General features: G+C 41.8%; 2 long non-coding RNA genes across 2 annotated transcripts; one reads left to right on the top strand and one right to left on the bottom strand.

Annotated features, from left to right (window-relative positions):
* Positions 1 to 4718: 4718 nt before the first annotated feature.
* Positions 4719 to 5954, top strand: LOC125179984 (uncharacterized). Its single transcript, XR_007158164.2, has 2 exons — positions 4719 to 5377; positions 5499 to 5954. It is a non-coding gene; the product is annotated as an uncharacterized lncRNA (long non-coding RNA).
* Positions 5955 to 6081: 127 nt separating this feature from the next.
* Positions 6082 to 12978, bottom strand: LOC106035029 (uncharacterized). The gene is made up of 4 exons (XR_010830954.1): positions 12746 to 12978; positions 12452 to 12625; positions 8907 to 9037; positions 6082 to 7978 (listed from the first exon to the last, which is right to left on the bottom strand). It is a non-coding gene; the product is annotated as an uncharacterized lncRNA (long non-coding RNA).
* Positions 12979 to 16360: the final 3382 nt, after the last annotated feature.

Raw genomic sequence — 16360 nt, 5'->3', positions numbered from 1 at the left:
AGCGGAGGGCCACAAAAATGATACAGGGCCTGGAACATCTTCCCTGTGAGGAAAGGCTGAGAGACCTGGGTCTGTTCAACCTTGAGAAGAGAAGACTGAGAGGGGATCTTATTAATGTTTATAAATACCTGAAGTGTGGGAGACAGAGGGATATGGCCAACCTCTTTTCAGTGGTTTGTGGGGACAGGACAAGGGGCAATGGCCACAAAATGGATCACAGGAAGTTCCGCACCAGCACACGTAAGAACTTCTTCACAGTGAGGGTGACGGAGCACTGGAACAGGCTGCCCAGGGAGGTTGTGGAGTCTCCTTCTCTGGAGATATTCAAGGCCCGTCTGGACGCCTACCTGGGCAGCCTGCTCTAGGGAACCTGCTTTGGCAGGGGGGTTGGACCCGATGATCTCTTGAGGTCCCTTCCAACCCCTACAATTCTGTGATTCTGTGATTATTTTTGTATTTAAAAAAAGGCAGGCACTGACTAAAGCATTTCCTGCAGCCCTCCCTTCCCTTGTGTAAGCTCTCTGGTTGTCAGCCGTGTATTTGCTGTCCTAGTGTCTGTCTTCTGTCTTTCCACAAGGGGTGCTCACTTTCCTCTGTCCTACCACCGAAGTTTGGCAAGCCTGTGAAAACAGACCGTGTTTGAGATTTCTAACACTCAATTCATTTTGGTTGAAAAGTTTGGTTTTCCTTTTGGGGAAAATGGTTGTGGTGCAACTCCATCACAGGAGGACATGTAGAAAAACTAATGTCTGATGTCAGTTCAATTCATCATACTTTCCAAAATATTTATTTAATATGCCAGAGCTCAACAAAAGTGCAGGTAAGTCACACACATGCAATATATATTACCCAATCAACTTTAATATCATTTGAGCTTTATGAGATTCCTTTGCTGGTACCTGGGCCCATCAGCTCAAAAAGTTCTGCATAAATCTGGTCTCCTTGAGTCAGAACTAAGCCCATTTTTTGTGACAGAGTGGGGAAGGGAGGCTGCACTTCACTATTTTTAACAGAGGAACAAGAAGCAGCAGACTTTTCTGTTCTCAAGATTCTCCAGTGGGTATTTTTCACAAGTAATATATTTTCTTATTTCACCATAAATATGTTGCTCTCTTGCTGGTTGAAACATGAAGCCAAGAAATCTATATTAATCTCATCATTTTAAGCTGAAAAAAAAAAGCACCTGTACTCTAAGAAGCTAACAAGAACAGATAGCTGACCAGCATCGAGTTTTCCACACATGGTTTGACACTTACTGCTATCCACACATTTCTTTGAATACAAAGGCCAGAGCAAAAATGTTGCCTTTTATACTGTACACATGCACATCATCTCAAGCAAATTTAGACATGGACACATCGTGACTTTGTTTCTCCTAATAAACATCTCACTGCCCCTCTCACCAACACATATCAGCACCTTTCCTGCGGAACAGTGACTACCACTGCTGCTTCTGCAAGTGATGTATGCATGCGTGCACCCCGAAGCAAAGAACTGAGGAAGCTGCAAGCCAAACCAAATGGCACAAACCCTGGGTTTTGCAGGAATATGGTGAGACTGGAACAAAATAATTCACAGTTAACAAACCAATTTTCCATGGGAGCAAAAGGCCTTGCCACAGCCACACTAGAAACTTTTATTCATTCTAAGAAATTCATTGCCACCTGAGTCATGCAATTACTAGAGCTATTGTCCCACAAGCTGCGGAGACAATCAAGTCTGGTTCATATAGATTTGGTTATATAGTCTGGTTCATATAGATTTTAGTAGTCTGGTTTCATATAGATTTGTGCCCTGCATCCTTATATGTGTATTCCCCTTTTCCTCTCTACCAGACCTCCTCACCCCCATGTCTTCTCCGAGCTCCCTCTCGTCACCTAGCCTTTCTCCAAGATGCACACACCTTTGTCCCACATGTGGTAACTCCCAGCTTGAGCAAGAGGTGGTATAGCCGTGTCTGGTTCTGAAACATATGTATTTAAATATATGTCTGGTTTGTGTACTCGTACTGGGTTGGCTGCCCACAGCACACATAACAATTTGCTAGCAGCAGATCAGATACTGCTGAGCACACAGTCAAAACTTTCTCCTAGTGGATGCCCTTCTCCCACAAGCCTTACAGGAATTTGTTGTGAGACTTTCACCTTCCTGGCTAATTTCAATCAAATCTGATAAACGGGTCCAGAAAATTACTGGTGTGAGTGACAAGAGAGGTGAACAAGCAGACAGAAGGATCCTTACAAAACCAGAACAAAAAAAAAAAATGTATCCAGGGACTGCTCAGCTTAAAAAACATATACCCACTCATACACAAATTTCCAAAAGGAAATTTTCAAACGAGTGCAGGGACACCAGGTGCCAGGCTTGGCTCTGGACACTTCACTGCTTTGAGATCCCCTTGAAAATGCCTGGTTGTACAGGAGGGCAGTGAGAGAAAACTGCATGCAATGTGCTACAGATGGTTTTTACAGCTCACTTAGAGAGCGTGAATTATAAAGAAAACAGTTATTCTTTTTACATGTTGTAAAAGGGGAGCATTAGAGACAAATGAAATATTAAGAATCAAGTAGTATTGTTATATTGAACAATCTTTTACAGTGCCTAAATCTGTCCTGCACTCTCTTTTGCACCAAGACCAGTCTAGCAGCGTAAGGCCCAAAATGCATTTCCCATGAAGTCCAGAGGAAAATCCTTACATCACACCCAATGTAAATGTGAACATTGGGGTAATCTGCTGCCCTAGATATTTTCAGGCACAATGTCTCATTTACACAAAGTTACCTGTCAGTGTCTTGAGGCTGAACCGCCAGCAGTGGCATATCCACTGGAGCTGATTAGTTTAATATGTTTTTTTTTTTTTTTTAATATGATAATGCAAATTCTATCCTGATATCATGAATAAAAGGCTATTAATAAGTTCAAAACTCCCTATTTAGAAGTACAAAGTTATCTTACTCCCCAAACTAATACGCGCTAATAGTATTTGGATGGTTCCTATGTGCGTCTACAACAAGATAGAATGATGTAGAAAAGTTTCCAGCACTGTTCATTGATGTATTAGGATGTGATTTAGAGGAAATAAATTGCTGTAAAAAGCATGTAGTGGAGAGACAGAGCTGCAAGGAAAGGTGTCAGACAGCCCCCAGCTGGGTGACACTTTCTTTGGGTACCCACCAGTATCGCCTTGAGATTACAGCCTTTCCTCCCAGATTAAAGATGGACTGATGGGCTGTCAGATTAGCCCTACCCCTGAGCAGATTTGCCTTTCCCTTTTATCTCCCAGCTTTCACTGCCTGCTGCCCTTCTCCACCTGTTTATGTGAACTATCAAAGCATACTTTTGGGATGAGCAGAGAACCCCATCCCAGTGCAGCATGGACGGATTTGCAGAAGAACCTAATCTTGGTTTTGGTCAGCCTTTTGATGAACCAAGAAGACAAAGCCCATTAGTGTGTGCAGCGAGTCCAGCAGCTCTCCTGGATGTCTCCTGCGGCCAGAGCTGGAGCCGAGCCCAACCTCAGCGGAGTTTATCAGCTCGGGATCTGCTAGCGACAGGTCCTGGCCCCCACTTCTGCTGCGCGAGGCATTGCAGAACCTCAGTGTCACCCGAAGGCACCAGGGACCTGCAGCACAGCTCCCTTCTGCTGCACGCCGCCGCGACCGGAGCCTCCGAACAAATTACTATGTCTACATATCACCGCAATCAGAAATAGTAGCTTCAGTCCGGAATCGGTATGAGCATGGTGCTGCACCCAGATTAATGACCGCACGCACTCTTGGCAGGGTCAGTGAGCCGGGGCAGGCTGCTAGGTCAATTCAGTTCCAGAGCCGGCTTGTTTTCTAGTTCCAGAGCGACCTCGTTTGCCTCTCATTGGGGTCTCTTCACGTGTTGTCACACCGCATCTTGAGACCTCACAGCATCTGTGCCACTTCTGAAATGCGACGTAGCCATTTCGTTCCCGTAAGCCCTGTCGGGCCCAGCAGAGCTGTACATAAATCTGTTTTAGGTATCTGAGCACTACTGGACTTCTCAGGTGGACTGGGAACTCTGCCTACGCAGCACTTTAATGCCAACCTGAGACTGGCTGATTACTATTTATTTCATGCAAAACCCAGCCTGACATATCGCTACATCCATCACAATAGTAAACCAACTTGCAATATAGAATACAGGAGTTAAATGAAAATACTACTGATCACCCTTTCTGCTGCTTTGCAGGAAGAGGGGATGGGTAGGATGGATACCTAAAAGTCTGGAAATCCACTGGAAAATATAAATTCAGTGGCAAGCCTTGAGAACTGCTTGCATTTATTTAAAGGAAAAAAAAAAAAGCCAGGAGAAAACATACTTTACCATTACCCACTGTACCTGCAACAATCTGAATTACTGTACCATAGCCATACTTTAGTATTACCCAGTCATCAAGGTTGAAATACCCTGTCATTGCTATAATTCTCCAAGAAGCAATTGTACTACTAAAGGTATTACGAAAAAAAAAAAGAGGCAATTTTCTGATTAGTATGAATGATGCAGCAGGACAAAGTTTATATCATTTTATTCAGTATCTTTGAGGAACAGACAGAACCAAATTTCTGAAAAATAGCCTATTTCATCCCTCAGAAAATTGAGCCTGTAATTATATTCTAGATCTTGATACAGACAGTATTTATATCATTGCTATGCACTTGTTCTTTATAGGTATGTTAACGTGCCATTTTTTAAGTTTACCTAATTTTTATGTATAGATGATTCATTTTTTAGCAGCAGTAAAGGAACCTTGAAAACTTCAATCTTTTTTCCACACATTTTTTTGCAAAAATCCAGGCACAGCTTCCCATAGACGAGCTCATAACGGAGCATTTGCAGCCTCTGTATTTACAGAAGGCCACCTGACATGACACAAAGCAGCCAGCGAAAGCTGAATTCTTCCTTAGCGGAGCAAAGGGGTGAAGAAATACTGAAAACGTGATCCCGTGAGGGATAACTTGGCCAGACTGCACATGCAGCAGCTCCCGGCAGTGTGAGCAGGGTTTGGTAGGGCTCACAGGGGAGGCAGGCAGGTGGGGAGCTGCGATTAGCCGGGGCCTCAGCGGGGACGGTCGGGGTTATCGGCGGCGGGATGCCTGCCAGGTCACGAGCAGATATTTCTCTGAAACGGGCGATCGGCAGGAGTTTAGCAATAATAAAACGGGATAAAGCGTGTTTGCGTAAACACGGAAAGGAGGCAGGCTCACACCACAAAAACAGCTGCAAAAACTGTTGGCGTTTTGGGGTCGGCCGCTTTCAGGTTTAACTGTAAAGATATTTAATTCTTCGTAGGGTATTTAAACTGGAAACAGTGTTTGCAAATAGAAATTAAAAGTGGAAAAAAAAAAAGGTATTTTCAAGGGCATACAGTGTTTGGGAATTTGCTTTTGCAAAACATGGTAAAAACAGGGAATTAGGGCGGGGGGGAAGGAAGTGATCTTTTTTTATCTATCTGCCTTGTTTTCCCACAGAGTGATCGGTGAGGCCAAGAGGCTTGTTTCAAGTTGTACAAATCTCCGGTTTAAGGAAGTACACGAATATCGCAGTGGAAGTTTCAGAATTAGAAGCTGGTCTCTTTCAGACCCAGATGCTGTACGGAGAAGCCAGAAGAGAAATCTTGAGCCGGGCTGGCAGCTCCAAGATTGTCTCCGTAGCTGCAGAGCCCTGCTCACCTTAAACTCGTCGTGGGGTGGTTATTTTCCTCTGCGGCTGTAACGCTGCTGCATGGTGATAACTCAGGATGAAAGTGCGTGGGGCTCCTCTGGGTGCTTTCATCTCCGCTCCCATGCTGGGCTGATCTTTCAGACCGAGCCACACCAGCTGCACTGCTGGGGCTCCGGGTAGCTATATGGCATGCATTTTATTATTATTTTTTTTTAGAAACAAGAGTTTTCTCTCTGTCTGCATTACAATATCTCTCTATTTCACGCTATGTTGATTCACGCCTTCTTTTTTTGCTTATAAAAAGGTTTCCCTTTTTAATGCCTTAATTCCTGTTCGAGTTGTAGGGATTTGCCAAAAGATAAAAAAAAAAAAGTGCGTAGGCACCTAAATGTTCAACATAGCTCCGTGTCTGTTATGAGATGCCTTCGGCCTCCCTCATGTACTCTTGCAGGGATCAGGAAGTTCATGCTCGCAGATCACTCGCAGGACTAGGACCACACATCATGAGCTAAGAGCAGCTCTCGACGCTCAGCCGTCTTTGGCTTTGGCATGTTGCATATGACAAGGCCAGCTGTACTTGTAGGGCTCTGGATGTCTAATCGACTAGAAAGAGCAAGCAGCTATCTCTGGTGTCCTCCCCCGTCCCCCAGCAGAGCACATTTTTCTGGGGTCACTGATACCCTCGCAGCTGGCAGCTGATTTATGACCGGTGCCTTTCAGAGCCACCGCGCTGCACATCATTAGTGTGGTAGCAATAGCAGCACGGGCTGAGAACATTTGCAGGGGATCTTTCTGCAAACGCCATCGGACAAAAAGTTGAGTTACTAATTTCCACCTGTTCAAGTACACTAAGCAATTAGCAGCACTGCTTTGGGAATTAACTTCTGCATACCCTGCCGGAGGGGTTGGTGTCCTCGCTTTGCAAGAGGTGCTCACGGCCGAGCTGCAGCGCAGGCTGAACCTGCAGACCCCTGCCATTTGCTGCAGAACGGTCTGCATGTGGCAGCAGGGTGTCTCCTATTAACTGAACTGTTTGCAGATGAGTGTTTTTAAGCTCTGGACGTGATTCGTTTGATGCAAGGCAATATACCAAGGTGAAAAGCCACCGTGCAGGTCCATCCCCGTGACCGCAGCGCCGTGCTCCGCAGCAGCACGCAGCGGCCGCGTGGGCTTTTTGTGCCCAGGATTAGCGGGGATTGGGAATGATGCAGAAGCAGCGTGCTGAGTCCAGGGGGGGAAATTGCTTTGCAGGGCAATTTCTCTGGGAAGATTCAAAACTGGTGATGATTTCCAAGTACAAACAAACACGTTAATATCTTATATTCAGAATCTGTTTAATCTCCTGCTTATTTTTTTGCAGCAAGTGGTGCAACTCAGAGTTTGTAGTGCTGATGAGCTGACTGCTGCATTTCATGTCACAAAGGTTTGCCTGCAAGTGACACAACTATCAGAAAACTTGAGAGAAGTGAATGCAAATAAGTTTGTTAAACTTTGACAGCAAATGAGAAAAAAAAAAGAGAACTTGTTTTCAGTCAGAGACATCTGTGTCATGCCCTGCTTCCCATATCAGGAAAGGCAATGAAGCGTTTCTGCTTATGCCAAACTTATTCTTGTAGCTGTGGACACAATTAGTTTCAAATACACATTATCTTTAAAAATCTTTACCTCCTAACTTCATAGTGAACTTTGATGAAGAAAAAAAAAAAAAAAAAAAGGGTCCATGCTCAGTTAGATGGATTCCCACCTCTATGTTCATGCTTTTTTTTTTTCCCTAATGTTTGTTGGGGCCTTTTTTAAGGATACTGTACTAAGATACTGTACTAAGGAAAGTGAAACTTTTTTTTTTATTATTTTTCTGCAAATGCTTCCCCATGTAAAAGCAGCATGCTTCTTTTCCTAATCATCTTTGATCCTCTGTCCCTTCGGTCCACTTCTTAGCCATAGCGTTCATGCATCATAAAAGCCACAGCTCTCTTTTCCATAGGTTTCTAATAATTACCTCTTGTTTCTACAGCCTTGCTCCTATTCCCTTTAAGAGAATTGCCAGCCCTCTACAAACTGCATAATGAATAATAATGAACTATTTTATTGCACACTTAGCTGTAAGCACACTTGTTAATTATCCAAGTTGCATTGTGAATGAAGATTTACACTTAACCTTGCTTCAGAGATGTAGGTGCATTAAGAATATTTGTAATATCTGTGGCAGACAGAAATGTCTCCAAGTTTCTGTAACAAAGGAGAAAATCACGTCTTGATTTGCTCTTCAGCAGTCTCAATAATACATCTGTGGAATAAAAGTATTTTTTTTTCTTAGCTGAAAGACAGAGCTACATAGTTCACTGTGGCAAGCTAATATATTTATGGTCCAAAGGACTCTCCTCACCCCCAGACTTGAGGCTTACAGAGGAATCCAAGGTATGTAATGATGATGTGAACATGATACACTTTACTGTAACCTGTGCTGCAGGCAGCTGTTAATGCCAGTCTAACTTCTGCAGTATGCAGCCAAAGGAAAGCTGTCTGCAGCATATGTATAGCTTCAGTCTGCAGCATACTTACTGTGAAGTCAATGGCATGCTGAAGTGGATGCCGCAGAAGCAGAGAGCCATTTGTTAAAATTCAAGTCTCAGATGTTAATATATATTTGGGATAATTTCTCTGCCTGTGAAAGAAATTCATTTCCTCCCTGCTAAATTACTACTGCAGTAGCATCTACAGTGTCGTACAAGGTCTCAGAGACTCATTGTGCTAAACGCTGGGGAAACACAGGGAAAGATCGGCAGGCTCCAAAGAAATAAAAGTCAAAGGTGGCAAAAAGGTCAAAATACATAAAGGAGAAGACAAGAAGTACAGTGGGAAGGGAAAGAGAGAGAAACACTGACCTTAACACAACTGCTGAGTGGGTCAATAACAGAAGGATTTGCATTCAGTCTGTTGGCTCCTCGTCTAATCTCCTATTGTACGCTGCTGCCTCTGACAATCTTGGCCAGGAGAGAGATGCCTTGCTACTTCAGCACTGCCCCAATATAATCTCTTTCTAAGTCGCTCTTGCTATAGAGACCCTTAAATTTTCAGCCCCAGTTTATGCAAGGTCTGTGCTGCTTTGTGAACAGGGTGGTCATTATATTTTTCACCAAGTGTAAATACTTTCAGTGGCATGTAGGTCAATAATATCTCACTCCCTGCTTAGTTTATGAACATCCAACACTTACACAAATCATCTAGATCCAAAAATGCGCACAGTAAATTTCTCTGCAGCATCTCAGTTAGTGGTTCTGGTCCTGAAGAACCAGGGAAGGCAATGAGTCCTGTTGCTCTTACTTGGATTCTTCCTCTCATTGATCTACAAAAACAGACACAATTAATTTTTAAGTTCAGACCTTTAACATGGTGAGTAGTGTGAAAGGATTGTTTGGTTTTACTTAAATGAAACACTCATCTAAATACCACCTCATAGGATGTTTGCTTTTGTGCAGCAATATGTTGTTGACTCATCTGTGCCTTTCTTCTTCTATAATCTTCAAATACTTTTTTACTGAAGTGCTGCTAGTAAGCAGTTCCCATTTTTAAATTATTAATGTTACTTTATTAACATTAAATGATGTTTATTGGTAGTATATCTCAGCAGTGAAAACACCAAGTGAAGTACTAACCTCATCATATATACATACAGTTTCTCCCTGTACTCTTATTTATGTGCATACATTAATGAGAGCAATGGCAACATGTATTGATTGTACTGTGGATTTTGATTTTCATTATTACATTTTGTAAATAAAGACACAATTAGGTTCATGTAATTTCCAGCTGCTGTAGGATAACTCTACCTTCTCTGCAACATTTTCTAGAAAATTTCGAGAAAGCTGTGACTCTGTTTTTAATCACACTGCCGAAATGTAAAATTGTGTTCATAACCCAGGTGCTGCACACCAAGTACATCTTCAGCGTGGAGGTCTCAACACATTTTTGGAATGTATGGGCATCACCCATGCTTACAGAGAGGTGGAGCTCAGGTATGGGCCCAGCTATCACATGTGTCTGAATTTCTCACCTACACAGCCAGCCATCAGGTGCCTGACTGAATTTGCAGGTGCACACTGAGGCTTAGTGGATGACAGAAGGTAAGAAGGAGATGCAAGATTTGCAGCAGATCAATTTGGACAGCATAGACCATTTGTCTTCCTGGAGCTCCTTGGAAAGGGCTCGAGATACCTTCAAGGGCATTTCCTCTTACAAGGAGGAAGCTGAGCACCTTTGTGGCTAAATTTTGTAGTGATCTATAACAGTTTAAGCATTAGGGGGAAACATCAAGAGCCAAAGTCCTGTCATTGATTTTTGGCAGATGGGAGCACTCAACAAACCACACAGATTTTGTAGTAACAGACAAAACTGATTCTTTGGATTTAGCGCTGCACAGAAGTATTAAAAGGGTATAGAGAAAGGAAAAAGTAACAGCAAGACAACAGGGCAAAACCAGAACAGGCCACATGTTAAGAAAAGAGGAGGAAAAAAAAATATCAAAAAAAAAAATTAGTGGCCTTTTTTCTTTCCACAAAAGCCTTATTTTCTACTTGATTTTTTTCCATTTTACCTTAGCCTTTGACGTCAGTGAATGGTATCTGTTCATTCTAGCAATCAATCCAACCTCCAGTTTCCAGATCCCACTATTCGACAAGATTTTGGAACAATGTCATTTGATTATTTGCACTTTTATATCTGATTATTTGCACATTCCTATTGACGTATTTGCCTGTGCGATATTCTGACTACTATATCCATCGCGAAACACCGTGATACACCTTGTAGTAAGTGCAACAGTGGGTTTTGCTTGCCTGAGCTTTTTAAAAATTGAAATGCAGTGCACTTCCAAAAGAGGAGCTAACCTGCATGTAGAGAATCATGAGACTAGTTTAGCATCCTGCAAACATGTTTGGAGAGACAAAATTAAACATTTAAGCATGCTGATTAAGGCATTGATTCTGCAAATACTTACTACCAGACATAATCCCTTTGAAATCAGGGGGACTATTCATGGTCATAAAAGCTGTGCCTGTGAGTAAACATTTGCCTGGCTGAGCCCTTGAAAGCAATTGCAGACAATACTTTTCTTCTAGATGGACAGTGCTTACTTGCCAGCAGTCCATAGCTCTGAAATTACGTATATTGTAATTGTGGCTGTGTGGTGAGGTGAGGAGCGCCTCATCACCCTGCGAGAGGCCTACAGGAAATGCCTAGACGTGCTGTTGTAATTAGACACATATCATTATTATTTATTAAAACACAACTAGTTACACTGGTTGTGCATATTCTGTAGGCAGACCTTTTGAAAAAGGGAGCAATCTAGCCTTGGGCTGTGCAATATAGGCCTTGTTTACGATAGAAAGTTGTGCTGACCTGACTGTATTTCTACAGTTAAAGCTGTACTTCTCCAATTTAGCTGGCACTGTGTCATTACGTGTTCTCCTATGAAGAAAGGCTGAGAGAGCTGGGGATGTTCAGCCTGAGGAAGAGAAGGCTCTGGGGTGACCTTATTGCAGCTTTTCAGTACTTAAAGGGGACTTATAAAAAAGATGGAGAGCAACTTTTTGCTCAGGCAGACAGTGACAGGACAAAGGGGAATGGTTTTAAACTAAGAGGGGAGATTTAGATTAGAATTTAGGAGAAAATTTTTCACTCAGAGGGTGGTGAGGCACTGTAACACGTTGCCCAGAGAAACTGTGGGTGCCCCATCCCTGGAGGTGTTCAAGGCCAGGCTGGATGGGGCCCTGGGCAGCCTGGTCTGGTGGGAGGTGTCCCTGCCCATGGCACGGGGTTGGAACTGGGTGGTCTTTAATGTCCCTTCCAACCCGAGCTGTTCTATAGCTCTATGATTCCATGACTGTAGTTCATATTTTCCTTAGCAGAAGGAAAAACAGTGATAGTGTAAAACACCTTCATACCAGTATAACCACACATCAATTTAAACAGTACAATTAAATGGGTTGTAAAAGCTTACTCAGCTCAGATAGTTAAATTGCTACATGACTTATGAAGAGATCAGATTCCCTGTTCCACAAATAAATGATAATAAGTGAATCTTACCCCTCTCACACACAGGAAAGAGGAGGAGAAAAGAGAAGCGAACATGTCCCTTGTTTAAGATAGAGCCTTTCATGTCTGAGCATCTTGTGACTTAACCAGCATTTGCAGCTCAGTGAAATGCAATGTATTCGTCTGGCTGCTGCCTGTGAAAGTGCTTGAATCAGTCTCAACTGATTCTTTGAACAGGCACAAAGAGGGAATCACAAAGACTGCAGGGAGAGAAGCTGCTCATTTAAAGGAAACAGGGAAAGGTCACAGAGGGATAAATGTTCCTGCCAGCACTAATTTTACTACAATGCTCCACTTTCTCATCTTGAAAATTGAAGGGATTTTTTCCTTGTTCTTCCAGTCTGAGAAAGCAAGGGGATATACACATATACAAAGGAGAAACACACTGCATGACAGTGGAAGGTGATGCACACTGTCTACAGAAGGTTTTTGTCTGCTCATGGTGACCAGCGAGCACCCGGGTGCCAGCAGACAAGGCCGCAGGACTAGGCCGAGGAGGCATGGGCGCTGCCTCCGGCCTGCTCCGAGGCCTCCAGGAAACCACCTTATCTCTCTGCGCCTCTTTCTTCCTCCATAAAATGAGAGAAGGCCAATTTGTAGAGCACTCTGGGGAGTAACATGACAAAGTGTTACATATTAGCTGGGGAATCGCTATTAGCTCCAATACCTTTTCCTTTGCTTGTGCAATAGCCACCATTAAAGGAAGAAGCTGCAGCTCTGATTGTTAGGTAATTTGCTAATTTTGGCTCCAAATCAGAATCTGGATTTCAGAAGAAGTTCAAAGCTCCAAATTCTTGAATGCAATTTTTCAGTTTGAGGTATTAATTTCTGTAAAAAGTCCCTGTAAAAGAAAACACAAATTTTCATACAGATTACCTCAATCAAACACACTTTTTTTTTTTTTCCAATTTACTCTCTCAAATACCCAAATGGACACAATTGATCTGCTTGGCAGAATTACCTCTTTTTGAAGTTTCCCCTCATTATGTGTTTATAGAGCGATGGCTGCGAGTAACTCCATTACCAGTTGCGACCAGTAATTCCATTAGGCTGAATCATCGAGTAACCTTGTTTCTGACACTGTAACCAGGTGTGTCCTGTGAAGCAGTGAACTGAATGCATCATGCACTGCCTGGCAGCTGGGAAGGACATACAGCACGCTTGGAAACGAGAAAACAGTACACAGACGTGGGATCTAATAAACTGAGCCAAGATTTGGAGCCCATTGTTCCTTGCTGTCCCTTAGTAGTAAATTTACTACAGTTAAACTGAAAAAAAAAAAAAAAAAGAGTTTTTATTTGGATAATTATCTGGCATGTGGCACATCTTTTATGTAAATCTCAGATACAGAAAAAAAAATCATATGTGAAGATATTTTCAGGATTGGAATTGTGAGGTGTTCCCATAAGTAAGTTCCAGGCAGCCTGTTCTGCCACTGCAAGATCACATGTGGGCTCAGTCACACTGCTTTGGTTCTGTAAGGGGTCAAATGTAAGCAGCACTAAACTGGAACAAAGGAAACAAAAGCTAGTCCTATTTTTTTGCATGGTATGTGTGGGTGACTAGCTACACTTGCTTACTTGGAATTGCCTCTATTTCGCTTTTACAATTGCCTCTGTTTTATATATACTGGCTAAAGTTGCACATATTAGTAATACTTTCTTAATATTTGAAATGTTTATAATCTATTTTTATTGGAATAGCACAGAGAAGAATCTAAAAGATGCATGTGTTTTTGTTTTTGGTTTTCAAGTTATTTAAATTATTTCATAATGGACTGATCCTTTCCTTTTTCATATTTCCCATACTCTTGGTATATGTAAGAAATTCTCTTAAATGGCACCGAATCTTTGAATTGTATTAATGCATTATTTTCTATAAAGTAGAAACTCCCTTAGGTATGGAAAATGTTCATTCTGCAAGTCCAGGTAAATCCTTCCAATATTTAAGGTATAGTCTTGAATACTGATAACCATGCTCCATTGGCTTTATCAGTATCAGTTCTACTAAGCTGTTTGCCAGGATGCATGTCATTAAATACATGAATAGCTTTTGTTTTATTAATTGGCTTTTGGATATCATCCCAGTGTCTACTGGCCATTCCAAATCATGTTTGCTGTAGAGAATAGGTTTGAATTAATTCTCCAAATTCAATGACTTCTAAGTTCAGATGCAGGCTCTGATGTACTCCTTTCTCTCTTTTACAGATTTCCTACCTGTATCCCTTAATCTTGTCCTGTGCTATTACTGAAAACCTTATGCAAATTATGAACTCCTTTTAAAGAGCTCTAATTTTGTCCAGATTTATATGAAAATGACATTTTCAACATGTGTGTATGGATGACAAGAGCAGACCAAAATCTTAACTGTCTGTGTTCCTCCTTCTCAATTAGCTATAAATTGTTTATTTTTACCGGCCCGTGTTCAAGAAACCGCTTTAACCTGTGATTAAATCCCAGAGAAATCAAGGATATCTCAGCACATGTTTAAGTCTCAGTATACACTTCAGTTTTTAAAAGAGCAGCTTAACAGCATGTACTCCTGAAGGAATATTTATCATTGTAAACCAGTATTTCAGTATGACTGGGACACAATCTTCAGACATTTTAAACCGGTATTTCAATATTACTGGGGCACAGTCTTCAGACAATCCACCAAAAGAGATCTAAGAGATGATGAGATGCTGAAAAATGTATTAAATGACACAGAGACAACTTAAATATTCAACTTCTGTGAGGTCTGACATATTAAATTTAGTAGCTCCACCCTTTTCATACCCTGCAGGTGACTCTCTGCATTATCTTAGTGCTCCACAACCCACACTCCCTTATCATTCACCTTCAAGAATTCAGTCAATCTCTTGAAACACACATGGAAATGAAGTACATGTATACTGAGAAATGCCCAGACATACCATTCAACGCTCCTATCTGAAATACCAGCATAATTTCTAGACATGTATGTATACTAACATATTAATGTACATTTATGTATATATGCTTTTATTTTTATGGACCTTGCAACAAACTTTGCAACCAGTATTTTCTTCTTCCCAGGGGAGTAAGGGATTTTTTTATATTAACCGTAGATTCATCTCAGTATAGTTTCACCTCTAACATTTTGCTGTATTGAAAATGTGGCTGTATCACTGTTATTCTGTGCTTTCTAGAAGTCCACAACCTAAATGGCAGAATTCTGGAGGTGGGAAACATATATATGCTATAGGCTCAGAAAGAGCTTGTATGGTCCTTCCCCCAAGAGCCCTTCCCGGCATTGAGACTTAACAGTGTATGTTCTCTACTGCAAAACTAAATGCAGACCACATTTTTCACTTATCTTCAGAGCAAGTTTTTCAGTGAAAGTTTTTCAATACAATATAAGCATTCTGTTATGACTTCTTGTGGACTCCCTTACATTGTAGCATACACATTGGGGTTTTTTTTCCATTATATGTTGGAAAAAGGACTGAAAGCAAAACAACCCTTACGCAGGAAGAAAACAGCATTTACAGCTGTATGTGGTAAAACTTTCCCAACTAGATAACTTAAATTATGAAGCTTACTTCTTTTGTTGGCATTATGTTCATCTCTTCCTGAGACATTTAGCCACTGCAAACAGTAACTGATACTGTCTGCAAATATGATACACTACCGTGGGTGTTGTGCAAGCCAAATACAGCCCACAGGACAATTCCTCTCGTACCATCATTACCATCTTGTACAAGCTTGGAGTGGAGATGAAAGGAAATGACTAATTCAGAAGGTGCATGAATCTCAGCAGAAGTTGCTGCTTCCACATGAAGGAGTGGTTTGCCATCACTTGGCAAGCAGAGACTGGTGTACGTATTTGTCCTCCAGCATTAAAAAAGTGGAGAATGCAGGTGCATGAACCTTCGATGAACCCTCCCAGCTCCTTCTGAGGACGGGTTGCTGCTGCAATAGTATTAGCACAAGAGCTTGTCTGTAGAGACAAGCTGAGCTCACTCCGTTGTCGTGAGTTCAGGAACATGTTGGTACAGCCCTCTCTGTTCAGCCCTGAGGAGACTGAGAGCCTGGCGAGACCGGCAGAGACACAGAGCCTCTACTCAATGGAGCAGTCCCACACTGCCCACTGTGCCTATGATGAAGTACACTTGACAGGTGATGAATCACGGTAACCTCCCTAGCTGCCGTAATGTTTCCATTGCAGTTGAATCTACATCCCTATTTATTGTGATGTTTTATCTTGCAGGTTTTAAATATGATGTATTAAAACACAGTGCAGTGTAATCCAAATGCAATGAGGCAAGTAACTGTAACAGCCAAAATTAGGATACAAAGAACAATGTATTTCAAATTAAGTGGGAACAAGATTACTTGTTAGCTGAAAATAATGAGCACCTTCAGTGCCTTATGTGCATGCAAATGATAGGTGTGCCAAAGGAATATAATATCAGCTGACATTACAAAACCTACCACCACAGAAAATAAAAGAAGTGCATTGGAGAACATAATCATTACAGAATTAAAAAGAAATTCCTCCAAAATCAACATGACAAGCAAAGAAGTATGCTGATTTAACCTGCCACTGCACAAAC

Source organism: Anser cygnoides, chromosome 4, assembly GCF_040182565.1.
Source record: "Anser cygnoides isolate HZ-2024a breed goose chromosome 4, Taihu_goose_T2T_genome, whole genome shotgun sequence".
Taxonomy (NCBI): Eukaryota; Metazoa; Chordata; class Aves; order Anseriformes; family Anatidae; genus Anser; species Anser cygnoides.
The sequence above is the reverse complement of the archived record's forward strand: the minus strand, read 5'-3'. Positions and strand labels throughout refer to the sequence as shown.